General features: G+C 43.6%; 1 protein-coding gene across 8 annotated transcripts in view; it reads right to left on the bottom strand.

Annotated features, from left to right (window-relative positions):
- USP54 (ubiquitin specific peptidase 54) overlaps positions 1–6,609 on the bottom strand; it is a 102,695-nt gene extending 96,086 nt beyond the window's left edge. For 2 of the 8 annotated variants that reach the window (XR_014564029.1, XR_014564030.1), the window contains exon 1: positions 6,313–6,458. The gene's annotated coding sequence lies outside the window, so the exon portion shown is untranslated. Of the gene's footprint in view, positions 1–6,312 lie in introns of all 8 variants that reach the window. The other 6 variants (XM_083738229.1, XM_083738230.1, XM_083738223.1 and 3 more) reach the window with 6 other exon arrangements.
- Positions 6,610–17,527: the final 10,918 nt, after the last annotated feature.

Genomic DNA, 17,527 nt, shown 5'->3' on the forward strand with positions numbered 1-17,527 from the left:
TTACCTAAGAAACCAGAGGCCTTCCTTCTGGGCATGGTGGACCAGAGAGTGTTTAAGAAGGACAGAACTTTTTTTATGTATGCTACTACAGCAGCAAGGATTCTGATTGCAAAATATTGGAAGACACAAGATTTACCCACACTGGAGGAATGGCACACGCAGTTGATGGACTATATGGAACTGGCCGAAATGACTGGCAGAATCCGAGATTTGGGAGAAGAAACATTCGAGGAGGATTGGAGAAAATTTAAAGACTATTTGGAAAAACATTATAAGTTGTATGAATGTTAAAAAACGCACCTTTTAGGAAATTCTAGCTTCAGTAATGTTAAATTAAGAAATGGAAATTAAGGTACAAGGAGTCAGAGATAGAATAATGAAACAACTTTATTGTGTTAAAATGAAAATGTACATGATTTGGGTTATAATACATTTGAAATTGGGTAACATGATAAAAAGGAAGATATAATAAGTATTGAAATAAGTTAACAAATTGCAGACGTTATGCATCACAGAGAATGCAGGGTTGGGAGGACGTGGGGAAGTCCAACAGATTTGGAAAAAAGAGTAAGAAAAATTTGTAACTTTTCTTTTCTACTTTCATAATATGTTCTTTATTATTTTTTCTGTATTTCATAAAACTAATAAAAAATATTATAAAAAAAAACAAAATAGTTTTCAGTCTTCAGTTTTAGTAATTAATCCTGCTGCACTGAAATAACTAAGAAACAAGCTTTAATGTAGCTATTCAAAATTATATTCCAGCAGAAAGCATCCTTAGCTGCTGTTAACAACACAGAAGCAACAGTTTCCCCCCCTAACAAGCAGTCTTCTTATTCCCTCATTAATCACATCCTGGATTTCAAGTATGTAAGAACATGTTGATTTTCCTCCTTTTAAACGGATACAACAGGCTTTCAAAAAAGAATAAGCCTGTCTGCTCAACCATACCTAGTTATTTGTGATCCATTGTCAGTCATGCAGCACAATCCTATGCATATTTGTTCAGAAAAAAGTCCCACTGTGTTAACGGATGAGTCCCTAGTATCCATGAAGACTGAAAGAAAAACAACAATCTTGTCCATTTAAAAAGCTCTTTACATCCCTGATGTGTATAACCTCTGATTACATGAATCAGGCCAATTTTGTGCCAATACAAATTGATGTAGCTTTTTATGTCAGGTGCATGCTTACACATAGTAAATGGCAAAGTTAGGTTACAAGACAGCAGTTGGTTGTTCAGTGGAACACAGTAATTAATTATTCACCCACATGATTTCTCCTGTATATCAGAAAACTGTACAGGGTTGGATGATCTGGCAGTGCTGTCATTAGCACGCTGTTCCTACTTGTGTGTGCCCACTGGTTAACTTCCAAGAAGGATGGGGAAGCAACAATCTTTCTCAAGATTGCCCCTGCTTAGCCTTATAACTTCCTGTCCTGTTGGTTGCATGCATGCATGGATTTCACACCTGCAAACAACAGCACAGGAAACAACTAGTAAACGGGCTGATAAGAAAGGGTTCTAACATGCTCCATCTCACAGCAAGCTGATGGGGAATCTGTCACGAAGGAGGAGGCTTCATTGTAAGGAAGAGCAAAACCCTCCCACCTTCTCCAGCCCCATGGCAGTGGTCTGACTTGCAAGAAGAGTGGAGCCCACTTTGTGATACAGCAGGAGTTGAAGCTGTTCTGCTGTCCTTCCTCAGAAAACAGTGTCTTGGGAAACATTGCTGAGGAAAAGCAACTCACTTTCCTGTAGCCAAACTCAAAAGAGGAACCTGATTCAGCAACTCCAGCTGGTATTAGGAAACATTCCAGGAAAAAAAGCTGGTGTGAAAGCAACATAACTTGTAATGCAACAGGGTGCCACAACACCTCTTCCTTTGTTGAACCTGTGGGAGGGAGCAGACATAATCTCAGGCAGAGCTGAATCCGCCTACATCAGAGCTCCTTTCATTCTAGGACTGTACTGTACTGAAGAATGACGTTTTACTGTCTAACAGTTTATTCAGCAGCTTTATGAAAATGTTTTGACACTGGTAAATCAAAACTCTTCACACGCGAGTCATTTAACTTCCTTCTAAATTCTGTATCTTGATCTTATTTGTCACTTGCCTCTTGCATGCCATTTTATGTGTGCCCCAGATTTCTCTTTCCTTTTAACTCTGTTACAAAGATACTCTCCCACATGTGCCCACAGGCAGTGGCGTAGCGTGGGTTATCAGCACCCGGGGCAAGGCAAGTAATTTGCGCCCCCTAACCCATGGATTTGCGCCCCCTAACCCGTGGATTTCCCTAACCCCCAGATGTTGCGCCCGGTGCGGCCGGCCCCCCCTGCACCCCCCACGCTACGCCACTGCCCACAGGCATTCTGGGGAAACCAAGGTAGAAGTTGCTGTGAAGTTTCTCTTCCCATCATCACAGTCCTGGCAAACCCTATGGGAGACAGACAGTGAGGCAGGCAGCACTGGACAGTGGTGGCTCACAGCAGCAGTGGATGATGGTGCTCGGCCCAGCACTAAGAGAAGCAAAGCACTTGGCAAAACTCCTGCAGCAGCCACCATCATCTTCATTTTCCAGGGAGCAGAGGACTCTTTACCCAGACCTCTCTCAAGCCTGGCAGACGTCCTGTCCTTATTGAATATTAAGAGATACGATTGAGCTGCTATCCTAGCAAGATTTTTTTAAAAAAGAGGAGAGGTTTCTGTAGATAGTTGGAACAGATGAAACTAAATTGCTCACCCTCTGCATGCTTTTTATCATATAAAGGCAATCAGTACATTTTAACTAAGAATAAAATACAGCTCAGGGGAACATTTTCTCTTTGGCTAAATAATACAAAAGTTGTCTAATGTACCATTTCCCCTGTTTAAATTCATGAAATTTGAAGCTGCATTCAAAGGAAGGTGGCTGTTGTTTTTATACATAGAAGGAATCTAACTTTCTGAAGTTTTCATGGGGACCTCTCTTGACCAAAAAGACTTTTTATACAAGGTGTATAATGTTTGACGGAAACTGGCAAAATAGAATCTACTCCTAAATTACAATGGCTAAGAGCTCTAAGCATTCAAACTATGCTTCAGGCCATGCAACGGTGGCCGCCAGAACCCTCATAGCACAGTACTGGAAAACACCAAAAATCCCAACACTAAAGGAGTGGCAACTTAAATTATCCGATTATTTGGAGTTGGCTAAATTGACACAGAAAATAAGAAACCAAAGAAGTGCAAAATTTAACAATGAATGGGATAAATTTAGGATATATATGGAAATAGAGACAAGGGGAAAATCAAAATGTTGATCAGAAACATATATGTACTTACAGAATTCACAGTAGGCATGAGATAATGCTTACTACGTAAAAAGTTTTATTAAGGAATAGACACAGCAGATAGATAAACAAGATCATATTTTCCGAAATCGAGATAAAGGGAAGTCGATTAATGTCATTTAAAGTTGTATGTTTTTCGTGTTTTTCTTTCTCTTTTTTTCTCTTTTTCTGTTTTTTCTTTTTCATTTTGTCTTTTGTACGTTTGTGAAATATATTTATGTCAAAATTTAATAAAAAACAAAAAATAAAAAACAAACTATGCTTCAGGCCATGAACAGACATTATGAACCAGGCCAGTGCAGAGCTTGACTGAAACAAGAGTCCCCAGTCAGCTGGGAGGCCCAGGGTGTTCTTGGCATGACAGCATAAGTCCAGTAAGCCCTTGGTGAGGGCCCCTGGCCAGCTTAGCCCACCAGGGCCCAAGACAAGTGTACCCAGCTGCCCCCCGCTCTTCATGGGCAGGTAATGAACCACATCAAATTGCACTGCATAAATATTCACAGTATTTTAGATGTGATATTATATACTACTTACATTACAGAGAAGATATAGTGATTTAATTGGTGCATATCTAGTGAGACTATGAGGTCACCCAAAACTAATGGAATTTTTTTCCTATGTGTCAAGGATATCATTGAATACGAAATTCCATTCATGCCTATACTGTAGTCAATTTGAATGGGTGTGCTAAACATCATGTTAGATGAGGACAGAGGAAGCTAGTTGGTGCTGTAATAATAAATGCAGGTAGATTTCTTTAATTTTTAAATTCTGAATTCAAGATACTGTAATTTGTCAATGCCTTCAGAAAATGCTCAACTTGAAATACCAGCTATAGTTTAAGATGGATTTGAAATGAATTACACACTGATAAATACAGTACCTGATTTCCCACAACCCTTCAAAAAAATGTTTGTCCAGGGTCCCTTCAAGAACCACAAAACCAGTACAGTGGTACCTTGGGTTAAGAACTTAATTCGTTCTGGAGGTCTGTTCTTAACCTTAAGCACCACTTTAGCTAATGCGGCCTCCTGCTGCCGCTGCGACACCGCGGTACGATTTCTGCTCTCATCCTGAAGCAAAGTTCTTAACCCAAGGTAATATTTCTGGGTTAGCAGAGTCTGTAACCTGAAGCGTATGTAACCCGAGGTACCACTGTACTAATAAAATGCAGTAGTCAGCCCCACTATGTCACTATGTTCAGTTGGACTTGTTTCCAGATAAGTGTGCCTAGGACTACAGTGAGAGAATTTCTGCAAGTTTAATCTTGAAAAGGGATACTAGAGGCATTGTGTTTCTTTGCACGTGTATGTAGATGTGACTACACAGTAACAAGAAATGCAGCTATTTTATATGCTAGTGTGGCTTTCTTTGAGCTGTTTATATAGCATATTGTAAGACAATAATGTATTTAAACTACAGTTTTTTAAGTGGGAACAGAACTGCTAACCCAGACAATGAATCAAAAAGATACCACAGTTGATCGTATGAAAACCCACTGAGAGGTCTGGGGAAATAAACTGGGTCCCCCTGTCAGGGGAATGAAATTTTAGAACTTAAATCAGACCTGAGATCAAACTCATCCAAAAGATCCTGGAGTTGCACAATACATTTCAGAGTGCGCGCGCGCGCGCACACACACACACACGGTGTTCATCACTGCTCTTTCTGAATGGAGAATACTGTACATGATACTCTCTTGCAGCTACAAATCATGAGGGAGATTTAATTGTATGGAAAAGCAAAACCCTCCCACCTTCTGCAGCCCACTGGCAGTGGATCTACTTGCAGGAAAAGACTAGAGCCTGCTTTGCAGAAACTTAAGGAACCCTGGTTGCCATTACTCATTTTCCCATTGAGAAAACCCTGATAAACTTGTAAATAGCTCAACAATCTGCATAATAGTTTGGAAGCCAATGCCATACAGTATGATGAACAGCCTTTATTTCAAAATACCCCTGCCTTGTTATTAGGAAGATGAGGAAAGTGAATAGCTCAATACTATCTATATATTGTAATTTCAGCCTTAATCCACAGTTTTCAAATTACAGTATAAGATTCCTAAAGGTTACCAGGCATTTCTAGTAATGCATAACGTGAAGCAGGGAACAATGAAAGAAGCAAGATCCTTCAGAATGGAGCAAAAGAGATCTGTGGAACCTTAAAAACAGGTTTATTGTCGCATAAGCATTGTGGACCGCAGTAGGCTTTCAGATGCCACAAAGATAATCTTTTCTTGCCAGATAACACACACGCGCACACATACACAATTGTGGGAGGTATTTTAAAAAGTTAGGTCCAGGCTGCAGGAGGCCTTAAAATGTTAAGTAGCAGTAGCTGGCCTGCTAAAGCCCAAATTTATACCAACAAGGATAACGAATTAGCCCATACCAACAGAGCCAATGTTTTGCCCGAACCCATATGAACATGCCTGACAAAATGAGGATAACACTTTTCTGCATCTGATGAATCCGAGTCCTTAAGATTATTCAACAGGATGTGTTTTGTTGCAGTTTCGGGGTGTGGGTATATGTCTGTGTGTGTCAACTGCATTCTCCAGCTATGCTGTGCCCATTTAACACCTGTAGCGTGACAAAGCAACAACAACAAAAAGGTGCCCACACCGGGATGGGGGGGGGGGAATGGGATTAAGAGTCTAGTTCAGCATTTACACGATATGGGGGGGGGTGCCCTGAAACGACGGGGGTGGGAACAATGCCCCCCAAAAATGTGAGTGAAAATGGAGGGGGATTTACCTTCCCCATATTTCGAGGGAATTGGAGGGGGTGCTTATCCCGCCCCCCCCAAAAAAAAATACCCCTCATCAAAGCCGGGGTCGCGCGCCGCCTTACTCTCCCCCCCCCCACCCGAGGTCTCTGGGCTCCCCGGCTTCGAGGCGGGCTAAAGACCCGGCCCAGCTTGAAGCAAGGCCCGCTCCGAGGAGTTTCAACCGGGTCTACCAACTTATGCCTACTCACCGCCGGCCAACCCTGCCCGTTCCCCCTCAGGAGCGTCTCTCGCGAAGAGCATCGCCTCGCCTCGCCTCCTCGGCGGCTTCGCCTCCTTCCCCGCCCCCCTCGCCCTTCGGGCCGCTGTGTCACTACTGCTATAGCTACGGGGAGCCAAGGCAACCGCTTCTCGCGATAGCTCAGGCGCGAGGGGACGCGGCCCGAGAGAGAGAGAGAGAGAGAGAGAGAGAGAGAGAGAGAGAGAGAGAGACTGTTGCCTCGCTCGCGCACGGGGCTGGGGGGGGGGTGGAATGTGGCGGCGGGAATAAAGGAACCCAAGTATCGCGAGAGCCAGCGAGGCCCACCGCCGCTACTGCAGAGCGTATATAAATAATAGAGAGTTGTGGATATGGAAGGGATATTAAACACCTGGTTAATAGCCAGATGCGCCCCTGGGGGCGGGGTGTTTGTGGTTGGGCTGCTCGGGAGCGCCCTGTGATTTCCTTAATGTTTTTAAGTGGTCCTGGGAAGATACCAGCCTTCTATTCCGCTCTATTGTAAGGGGCTGTTTTCTCAGCAAAGAATAAGCTAACAATATTCTTTTCCTTTTCTTGTGGGGGCCGACCAGATTGCATCCTCCTGATGCAATTAGCCAGCAAAGAGCTTCTCTCCTTAGCTATTGTTTTCATTTATTTATTGAATTTATATACCGCCCTATACGCAGAGGTCTCGGGGCGGTTCACAGAAAAGATCGCAATATATAAAATCAAAATAATAACAATAACACAATAACATCCGCCCCGAAAGAGCCACATTTTAAAAGGGTATATAGTAAGGTTACCAGACGTCCCTGTTTCCCGGGGACAGTCCCCGGATTTACACATCAGTCCCCATACAAAATACATTGAACTTGAAAAGTGTCCCCGGATTCATTGGAAAAAATCTGGTAACCTTAGTATATAGGATCAGGTCAACCAAAGGCCTGGTTAAAAAGGAACGTATTTGCCTGGCGCCTATAGGTATACATACAATGAATGAATAAAAGATTGAATAACTGCAACATAGGATTCTACCTCAAACATCATTTCCGCCTTTGCTTTCTTCAGGCTGGCGGCGAAAGCTTGCTCTCTAATGTGCAGGTGGTCTTGAGATCGCATTATTTTTAAATTTTGTGTATGTCTTAGGATTCTATCTCAGAAATGTATACTGGTAATATCTGTTTCCAGCAGGCCTGGTGCCCAGGGCTGAGGGGCAAACAGCAGGTATGGTGAATGATGCAGCAGCAGAACTTTGCACCTGCAAACCCAAAATGCTCTGGCACTGCCATCTTACTTGTATCAGCCCCTACACCAAATGTGTGTACGTTGGGGAGAACAAGTAGATAGATGGTCAGGCCAGGAAATTCAGACGTGGGCATAGAGCTTCATTCAGCAGCAGCACACACAGACTGACCGTGATTCAGACTAGGGAGGGCAGTCTGGCAACAGTAATGGCCTGCACATCTGAACTTGGCAGCATCCAGCATGCCATCTATTCCCAGAATGTATGCATCAGGGGCAAGTCCTGTATTATTAAGACAGGTGAGGCTTTAGCAGTGCTATTTTTCTATAAAAAAAAAAGGTGCCAGAACTCACCATGTCATGGTGCCCACCTGAGAGGTGCCGGGACTGAGTTTTGGTGATTTCCAGATGAAAAAAAGCCATGGGTTTTAGGTGTGTAGCTGGAGCTCTCTGCTCAGCACTGCCACCATGGACAGACAGGCCACCCAACCTGCTTTCCTGCCCCTGAACTAATAAGCCAGGAGAATTGGGCCCGCTCTCCAGTCATAACCTGCCTTGTTGTAAACTGCCCTGTGATGTATGCAAAGGGCGGAATATAACTCACCTAAATAAATAAACAAACGGTGCATTATGCTTCCCACAACTGAGTGCATCAACATGCCTCAGGCTGAAAGACACGTTTGCTAGAAGAATGCCAGGTGTGTTCCCTTGTTGACCTCTGAAGAGGATTGCTGTAGTTATGAGGCTGATAACCTTACGTCTGGAGAGGAAACAAAAATATTATATACAGTGGGAAATTTGATTAAAATCTCATTTGCTCACTCCCCCCCCCCTTTAGCAACGCGTCTATATTGCAGATTTGTTTTGTTCCCTTGATGAGTCTCCCCTTTTTCTTGATGTATTTCCCATCCATATTTTTTGAACTGTGGATTATTCCTCAGGTTGAGAAATTTAAAATGGAAGGAAATAAAGCACCAGAAGGTGAAAAAGCATATAGCTTCAAGTACCTGGTGGTACTCATAATTTATTTACAAAATGCAGTATGTTGAATACATTTCAATTTTTAAAATTTTCAGGAGCACTTATCCAAATGTATTTACCAAGTGAAGCAGTTTTAAGATCCTTTCATCACCAAGTAGTGTTACCTCAGGATTGTGGGCTTTTCTTTGGCTTGGGTACTTTAATGCATCTCTGTGGCAGCTAGGCCCACGTAGTATCAGAAGAACAAGAAACAAATTAAATAGCTTCTAGAAAGGGCCATGGCACCTTTCATCTCACTTGTGGCCTCCCAGTGTGCCGTTTGTATACCGCATGAGGTGTCACGTGGCTGGGTGTGGGTCCACACATTATCCTGTTCTCTTTCATTTCCACATTGGCATGGCAAGAAGCAGGAAGACAGCTTTTTAATTTTAATTTTTCTTTGCTTTGTTGACTTCAAAGGGAGGAAAAATATTTACACCCGCCTTTGATCTGGCCTGAAGTTGTGTCATCGTTGTCAGTAAAAATGAAGGAGCTTAGGATAAATTGTAGCTCTGCCACATCCCCATCCTGCTTTCACCTGTTCTGCTGGTGTAACTTGACTAGTGGGATATTATCTAGGTGGATCATATTTTTATTTCATCACCATCACACACATGAGCAACCTCTCACTTATTCATTCATACAGGCATGCACCTCATTCATTCATTCATTCATTCATTCATTCATTCTCCCTCCCTCTCTCCCACACTGTAATGGTTCTAGGGGTTGCTCATGCGTAAATCGGTGCCACGCCTGGCTGGCTAGCCTGAGTGAACCCTTTCTGTCCGGACAGCCACTCGCCCGTGGCTGTCTCAGTCGCTGGCAGAATCCGTCAGTGGGCGTTTCTTGAACTTCTTCCAGCAAAGAAGCTCTTTGACGCCTAGTCTCCGCCTACTCTCCCTGCGCGGAAGCCTTCTGCGCAGGGAAGGTGTGGGCAGCGGAGGACCCGTGCTCTCCCCGCTGGTCCCCGGCGAGGAGTCATAGAGCCACCTCGCCGATTCCGCCATCTGCCCCCCTTCTCCACTGGTGCTATGCTGATTTCCTTCCCCAGAAGATGAGCTGCTTCTCTCCCTCCCGGGACGCTCTCCGGAATCCCTCTGGAGCCCTCCCTCTCCCTCTGGCTCTGATGGCAGTTCCCTGACACACACATACCGCCACCAGATCCTGACAGCAATCAATAAGTTCGTCCCAAATTAATTTCCTACCTGGATATCACCCAGAGTCAATTTTCCCCACCTCAAAAATATTCACCTAGATCCCTTCAATAAATTTGTTCCTCTTGGGCATATTTTACTCAGAAATAAATCACACACACAATCAGTCCTTCATGTGTGAATCTGTGCAGCAGTCGCTCCACCGGTCCCTGTTCTCGCTCTTGATCGTCTGGGGAATGAAGGGCAGCTTAATCTTTCTTCCTCCTCTGCCTTCTCCTAGGCAATGTTCAGACAGGATGACGGACCGGAAACAGCATGTGAGCTGGGAGCAGGGCATGGCAGAGGAGCCAGATACAGCCTGGAGCCCAGTGGAGCCCTTAGAGGATTGATCTATCAATGACTATTAGTTGTGACAAGTGAGGCCTTGTGTGTATGTGCGGAAGACATTCTGCCTCCAGATTATTCTCTACCAGCTATCTCTCCTGCACCCTTTATTTCTCTCTGCTGTTGCACCATGTCTCTTGGGTGCCGCTGCTGCACTTGTTACCCTTCCCTCTCCCTCCCTTCTTCCTGGATCCTCACTCACCCCACCGCTTCCTTGCCCTAATTTCTCCTACCTCCAAGATCCAGCACAATTGCTTTCTCTTCCACTGTGATTAAAAGGTGGCTTGTGCTATGTGTGGGCAGCTTAGCTGACTGCCCCTCTCACTTCTGCATTTGTTCCTAGCTCTCCTTTTACGCACCATCCTAGACCAGGCATAGGCAAACTCCTGCCCTCCAGATGTTTGGGACTACGATTCCCATCATCTCTGACCACTGGTCCTGTTAGCTAGGGATGATGGGAATTGTAGTCCCAAACATCTGGAGGGCCAGGGTTTGCCTATGCTTGTCTTAGAACCAACTAGTGGCTGTTTCATGTGCAGTCTGAGTGGGCTGTTTGTTTTTCTTAGGGGCATGTGGCTTTCTCACTTTCGTTTTTTGTATTTTGGGAAACCGCAGAGTTTTGAGCATGCAGAGTTCCCTCTCCTGTTCACTGCTGAGGCCATTTTGGCTAGCATGCTATCATTACATTCTGCCGAAGGTCAGTACTAGTGAAAGTGATGGCTATAGTGAATCATACTGGTTCAGAGGCAGTACAGTACAACACTAAATATCACTTGATGGGGAGAAACAGCAGAAAAGGTCTAATCCCCTTAATCCCTGCTTGTGAATTTCCTGGAGGCCTCTGGTTTGGCCACTGTGGGGAACAGGATCATGAACTTTGGTCTGATCCTGTAGAGTTCTTCTTTTTTCACCCCCTGTGAAAAGGCTCGGGTTTCTAACATTCTATTTAATTTTATTAGGCTACGTTTAAAACTGTTGATTGTGAATTCAGCTGCCTTGGGTTCCTGTGTGGGGATAAATATTATTTTATAAACAAATAGGGAGATCCTGTATCTTTTATAGCCACAGTGAATAAGCAGAGCATGAATGGTTAGGTGACATCCATTCTCCATCACCTCCAACACACAGAGGAAGATTGTAACTTTAAAAAAAATGGGGGAGAGGGATTGAAGTCCATATCACATGCAGTGTGAGCCCGAGTTATATAATGTCACTGCTTAATTCAAGCTTTGTGCATTGCTCTTAACCAGTCTTCCCATACCTAGTTCCCTCCAGATGTTTCAGGCTTCGGGTCCCATCAGCTCCAGCCAATACAGCTGTATGTGTCTCAACCCACGTTTGTGTCCAGAGTGTTTGGGAACTTTTGCTAGAGCTAGGATGTCCATCCGTTATGAATATTTGTATACCCTTAACCTGTTGTAAACAAAATCTGCCCTTATTCCCGTATGGGGTACAGAAGAGCCCTTATAGAGTCCTTTGTAGGTTCTCCATCGGTAGGAGACAATAACAGAGGCCAACCAGAGAATACAGTGGTACCTCGGGTTACATACGCTTCAGGTTACATACGCTTCAGGTTACAGACTCCGCTAACCCAGAAATATTATCTTGGGTTAAGAACTTGCTTTAGGATGAGAACAGAAATCGTGCTCCAGTGGTGCGGCAGCAGCAGGAGGCCCCATTAGCGAAAGTGGTGCTTCAGGTTAAGAACAGATTCAGGTGAAGAACAGACCTCCAGAATGAATTAAGTTCTTAACCCAAGGTACCTTTAAAGCCCTATACGGCCTAGGACCCTCGTACCTACGGGACCGCCTCTCCTGGTATGCCCCACAGAGAAACCTACGGTCTGCAAATAATAACATCCTCAAGGTCCCAGGCCTCAGAGAGGTTAGGCTGGCCTCAACTAGAGCCAGGGCCTTCTCGGCTGCGGCTCCAATCTGGTGGAACGCTCTGTCACTAGAGACTAGGGCCCTGCGGGACCTGACATCCTTCCACAGGGCCTGCAAGACAGAGTTGTTCCACCAGGCCTTTGGTCAGGGCGCAGCCTGACTCCCTCTTCTGGCAACCTGCATAGAATCGTGCTTAATTAGTTGCCATTAATTTGATTTTAATTGATTTTTATAATGAAATATTTTTAGAATGTGTGAATATCTGATTGTTTGATTGTTGATTGTTGTTAGCCACCCTGAGCCCGGCTTCGGCTGGGGAGGACGGGATATAAATAAAATTTATTATTTATTATTATTATTACCACTGTACTGAGAAGTAAAGCAGCTAGTAAGCCTGATCTTTATCAAAGCTGTTGCAACAGGGTGCTCCCCTCACACGCAGAAAAGGAGGAGGACCCAGAACAAAGGTGTGCCCGCCCTTATATAGACTTTTTAAATTGCCCACCCTCAAACTCCAGACCGCCCCCAGAAATATCATACATACATCACAGAAGGGGTGTAGCCCAGGACCACCTCCCCCAATATATCACACATACATCACAGGGTGCAGTCTAAAACAGAATCCTGAGTATGTTGTTTATCTCCTGTCTGGCAGGTTACCTGATTGCATTATCTGGGTTTTGGCCACTCTTTTGTTATTATAACAACTTAATTCCCGAATCAGAATTAAGTGCCTGGCGTGCTCTGGTCCATGGGGTCAGGAAGAGTGGGACACGACTAAACAACAACAACAACAACAACGATTCCTGAATCCAGGTCACAGGTCACAGGCTCACCCTATTCACACCTTAAATGTGCCCTTAAGGCAGGATTTCTGAGCACAGAGACAATGGGGAGGTTTTTTTTTCATTTCCTTTCTCCTTGCAAAGAAACATTTGTTCAGTTTGGGAGAGTCAAAATGGTTTCAGGACTGTCTTCCTGTACTGTTTCAGACATGTGGTTTATGTATTTATGTACCTGTTTGCTTTGTACATTTAATTTATATATCTGAGTCCTTAAATTCTTATAACAAACCTTACGCCCACAATAATTCCTTACACAAAATGAATAAAGAAAGCTTGGTTAATAAAACATTTGGTATAATAATATCAAATGAAAGGGAGAGAATATATAAATGCTGCTTCAGACAGCAAAATTACAAAGTAAGCAGGCAGCAAATCCTATAATACAGGACACACCTTCAGCTAAAGAGTGAAAGAATCTCTACTATTCTCGTAAGCCTACAGAAGTGAGTGCGGCAATTTTGCTACAGAACTCACACTAATAGAAAGATGAGAAGAGGAGGAAGGAAAGGGTATATCTGTCCTTAAGACGAAGCAGGTGTTGGATTCCTTGAGAATCCTGCATAAATTCTTTGTGGGAGCTAGGAGAGCTGACTAAGCATTCAAAATCTAGTGTTTTTTGTTCTGTTTTTAGTTGGTGCATTCCAAAGGAGAATGCAGTGGGCTTTGAGATTAGCAAGTCCTATAATTTCCACAGCTTTACACTGCTATTGAAACTTATCCCAGAGTTTCCTGCTTCCATCCCAACTTTGCCCATCTTGGTTAATTAACAGTTGAAAGAACAGGGTTCTAGCGATGGATTGACAAAACTGGCCATTCCTGTCCGCCTCCTTTCTCAAAATTATCCCACTATGATCTTGATAGGTATCCTTTCAAGTGGTAAGTAAATTTTAATGGTAGCTAGATTTACATGTGCTGACCTTTATGCAAAGTATTAGAAGCTCAGGGTGTTTCTAAATGCCTTCCAGGACATGTTTTGGAGATCAGACTGGTTGCCAAAGTCAGGAAGGTTCTCCTGTCATACTAAGTTATGTCAACCTTTTTACTTAGGACCTACAGCGGTTCTTTTTTCTGGGGGGACACAGGGGTAAGCATACCCCTAAACATTTTGTGAATCTAAGTTTGGCCTCATTGAGGGGCAGTATTTCAATATGAGTAGAAAAATGAGAGTACTGATAAACATTTTTGTTAGACAAAAAAGCACTGATCTACAGTAATAAACCATAGAAAAAGTTCAGATTGACACACACACATATTCACAGATGTCCATGTGGAGGCCACCAGTTTCAGGAAGGTTGCCTGTGGTGGAGCCTCTCAATGCAGAGCAGCAATGGTTGTTTTCAGAAGTAATGATTAAATGGGTTTTGCATTTATCCTCATACGCAATTAGAATATATAATCTCAAATAGATGATTTAAATGTAGCTGCCGTCTACTTTCAACCTTGCATGCAAAGAGGCTCAGTGGCGCTTGTGAGATTGCCATAGGAGTCTTCTCCAGCACAAGCTGCCTCTGTTCTGCTGGCCTTGGCAGATCTTTCAACACCTTAGGACTGGTATGTTACTTCCCCAAGGAAGGATTCCTCGCCTGCCTCACAGGTGAACCCAGATCAGAGTGCAATCGTGGATCACTTCTGCTTTTGAGCTTCCCCTGTACACAAATGTAAAAGAACGCTGCTGCAGATGGAGATCGATTGAAGGATAATTTGCCGAAAGTTCTGCATATGCATGCAATGCTTAAATTAGAAGGATATGCAGATCTCAAGAATGGCCAGATGTAGATCAGCTTGAAGAATGGCATTTTATTTATTTTTTCTTCTGTTTCAGCTGTTTATGAAATACTATCAGGAAAACGAGAATTAAATTATCTAAATTCTAGAATATTTCTATTGTGGCTGCTTGACTTGCTGGGCATGGTTTGGATTGATATGGGTAGTGCTGCAAAGTATTCTGTTTTGTGTTGTGTTTATTAGTTAATAAATAATCAGTGAAGCCTATAGGGGGCAGTCCAAGCCTCATTCAGCTATCATTTGCTTATTGCCTTTGATAGAGCTGGGATTTTTAGTATCCGCAATATGTTTTAACTGCAACACCAAGTTATTAATATTTTTTTTTAGTATATATGTTTATCTGAAAACTACAAGGAGATGCACATATTTTTCAAAAGATTTGCCTCTTCACCACAAGAGTCGCTCATTTCTCTAAGTCATCGTGTCTGTGTACTGACCCGTTCAGAAACTGGAGGTGCCGTGGAGGCGATGCCTTGAGATTCTCTGCGGGACCCAAAATAATTAAGGCAAACACTTAACAAGAAGAAATAGAATAAAGCCCCGAGTCTGCACTTGCTTCAGGGCTGCTGGAAGATGCTTGTGTGCTTCCAGTAGAATGTGGAAGTAATTACTCATCCAATATGCACTGTGGAATATGGCTGAGGTGCTGTGAAACTGAATTTGTGTGGCAACTGTGAGCAGTCTGACTTGTTCTGCTAAAATCCTTTCAGAGCTTGTGGCTGTTCCATATTCCACAGGTCTACCAAAATAAACACTCTTTTTGCCTACCTTTGCCTTCCCACACATTAATAAGTAAAAGGTAAGAAGGTGGTTAAGTCCAGTCAAAGGCGACTATGGGGTTGTGGCGCTCATCTTGCTTACAGGGAGCTGGCATTTGTCCACAGATAGCTTTCCGAGTCATGTGGCCAGCGTAACTAAACTTTTTCTGCCGCAACAGAACACTGTGACAGAAGTCGGAGTGCACGGAAATGGCATTTACCTTCCCACCGCAACGGTACCTATTTATCTACTTGCACTGGTGTGCTTTCAAACTGCTAGATTGGCAGGAGCTGGGACAGAGCAACAAGAGCTCACCCCACCGTGGGGATTCAAACCGGCGACCTTCCGATCAGCAAGCCCAAGAGGCTCAATGGCTTAGACGACAGCGCCACCCACCTCACAATGTTTCTGTGCGCTCTGGCTTTGCGGTTTCAATGCATGGAAGACATTAGCTCAATCCCTGTTTCTGTGTAAGGCGTACACAGCAGGCATTTCAGATATAATTGATGAAAGGTGCTTTCAAGCTGCTCAACTCCTTTCAAGGAACAGAACTAGGTTCAAGAGTAAGGATATAAGAATGTAAGAAGAACCCTGCTGGATCAGACCAAAGACCCATCTGGACCAGCATCCTGTTCTTACAGTGACCAACCTGATGCTTATGGGGAGCCCACAAGCAGGACTGAGGGAAACATCACTTTCCCCGCTCATAATTTCCGGCAACTGATATTCAGAAGAGGTACAACATAGTCACAATGACAATAAATCCCACGCTGAGAATCTGTTTAACAGGGTCACTGTAACATGATGCCGTTTGCTAAATAAAACAGTTTTCTTGACTTAATGTGTATCCCATGCCTCAGCAAAGCTCCCAGGGTGGTTTACGAAAGCACAAAACATTGAAATAAAATAAATTGCATGTTAAAATCCCAAAACACACTTGATTGGTCTGAATTTCTTACATAAGTAGTCTAGAAACCCATTTTGGGGAGAACTATGCATTATCTAATTTATGCTCTGTTTCTTCCTAATAAGTTTAGTTTAATGACAGTACTGAACTTTTCCAACCCATCTTCCAGCACGAATTGTCTCACATGCCTGCCTCTCTGTTTCTTTGTGCAATGCCTCTGGACTCATTGATAAATAACACAAGATATTCTCTCTTCAACTATAGGACCAAGCAGGCAGCGTGGCTTCTTAGGACCCCCATTCTTCTCCAGTACTGAACTTTCACACTCTAGCAGAGAAGGTACTGCTGTACATGCAGACTTGGCAAGCATACTGCGTTGGGCAGTAGCCAGTGCATAATAGATCTAATTTACCACCCTGTTACCTTTGAATCCTATGAGTAAGCATACCGCTTAGGCATCTTAGTAATTGCCAACTGATGTCTTTTTCCAACATATAAGCTTCTGAAGCTTATGGGACTAGCAACTTAGTCCTAACTACGTCTACACAGAATTGAATCCAGCCAAATTCACTGGAACTTATATGTGTGGATACTGAGTGACTCCTTGAGTTTTTAGGCAGCAACACAGGGATGGAAGAATAAGGGTCCTAATAGATGAAAAACGAGATAGGGTGTTGGGAGGGTAAGCAAAAAGAGGCTGCTTTCTCTTTCTTTGGAGAAGGCAAAGCATACAATATGGCATTGTTGCAATGTCTTCCTTCTTCTTTGGCGCTCACTCGAAGCCGAGTAAGATGGTCTTCCATGAATATGGTCTTAACAGTGTGTCCATAGGTGACTGTGGAGGCCAATTCTGGATCTGCACATCCTTCCACAATGGGGACATAGGTTTCTGGGCAGGAGTTGATCATGGTGAGTGTTAAGTTGTGGGTGAACATATCAGACGTCACAGCAATTCTTCAAACAGCTCTTGTTTATTCACAGGTCAGAACAGAACTGAACTGAAGGGTTCAGCCAGCCTGCTTATATAGAGCTCACTAGAACGCAACAGTAACCACTTTCTGTAACTATCCAATCACTGAATGTCACTTTCAATCCCTTATTTACATATGTGGACCTGAGTGAAAACTATCTACAGTATCCCCCTGCTGGCCCAGGGTGAGAACTTCAGTACATAACAGTGAGGGTTTGCCAAATGTGGCGTAGTGATGGCTGCACAAATGCTGCT

This window comes from Podarcis gaigeae (genome assembly GCF_964106915.1).
Source record: "Podarcis gaigeae genome assembly, chromosome: 5".
NCBI classification, from domain to species: domain Eukaryota; kingdom Metazoa; phylum Chordata; class Lepidosauria; order Squamata; family Lacertidae; genus Podarcis; species Podarcis gaigeae.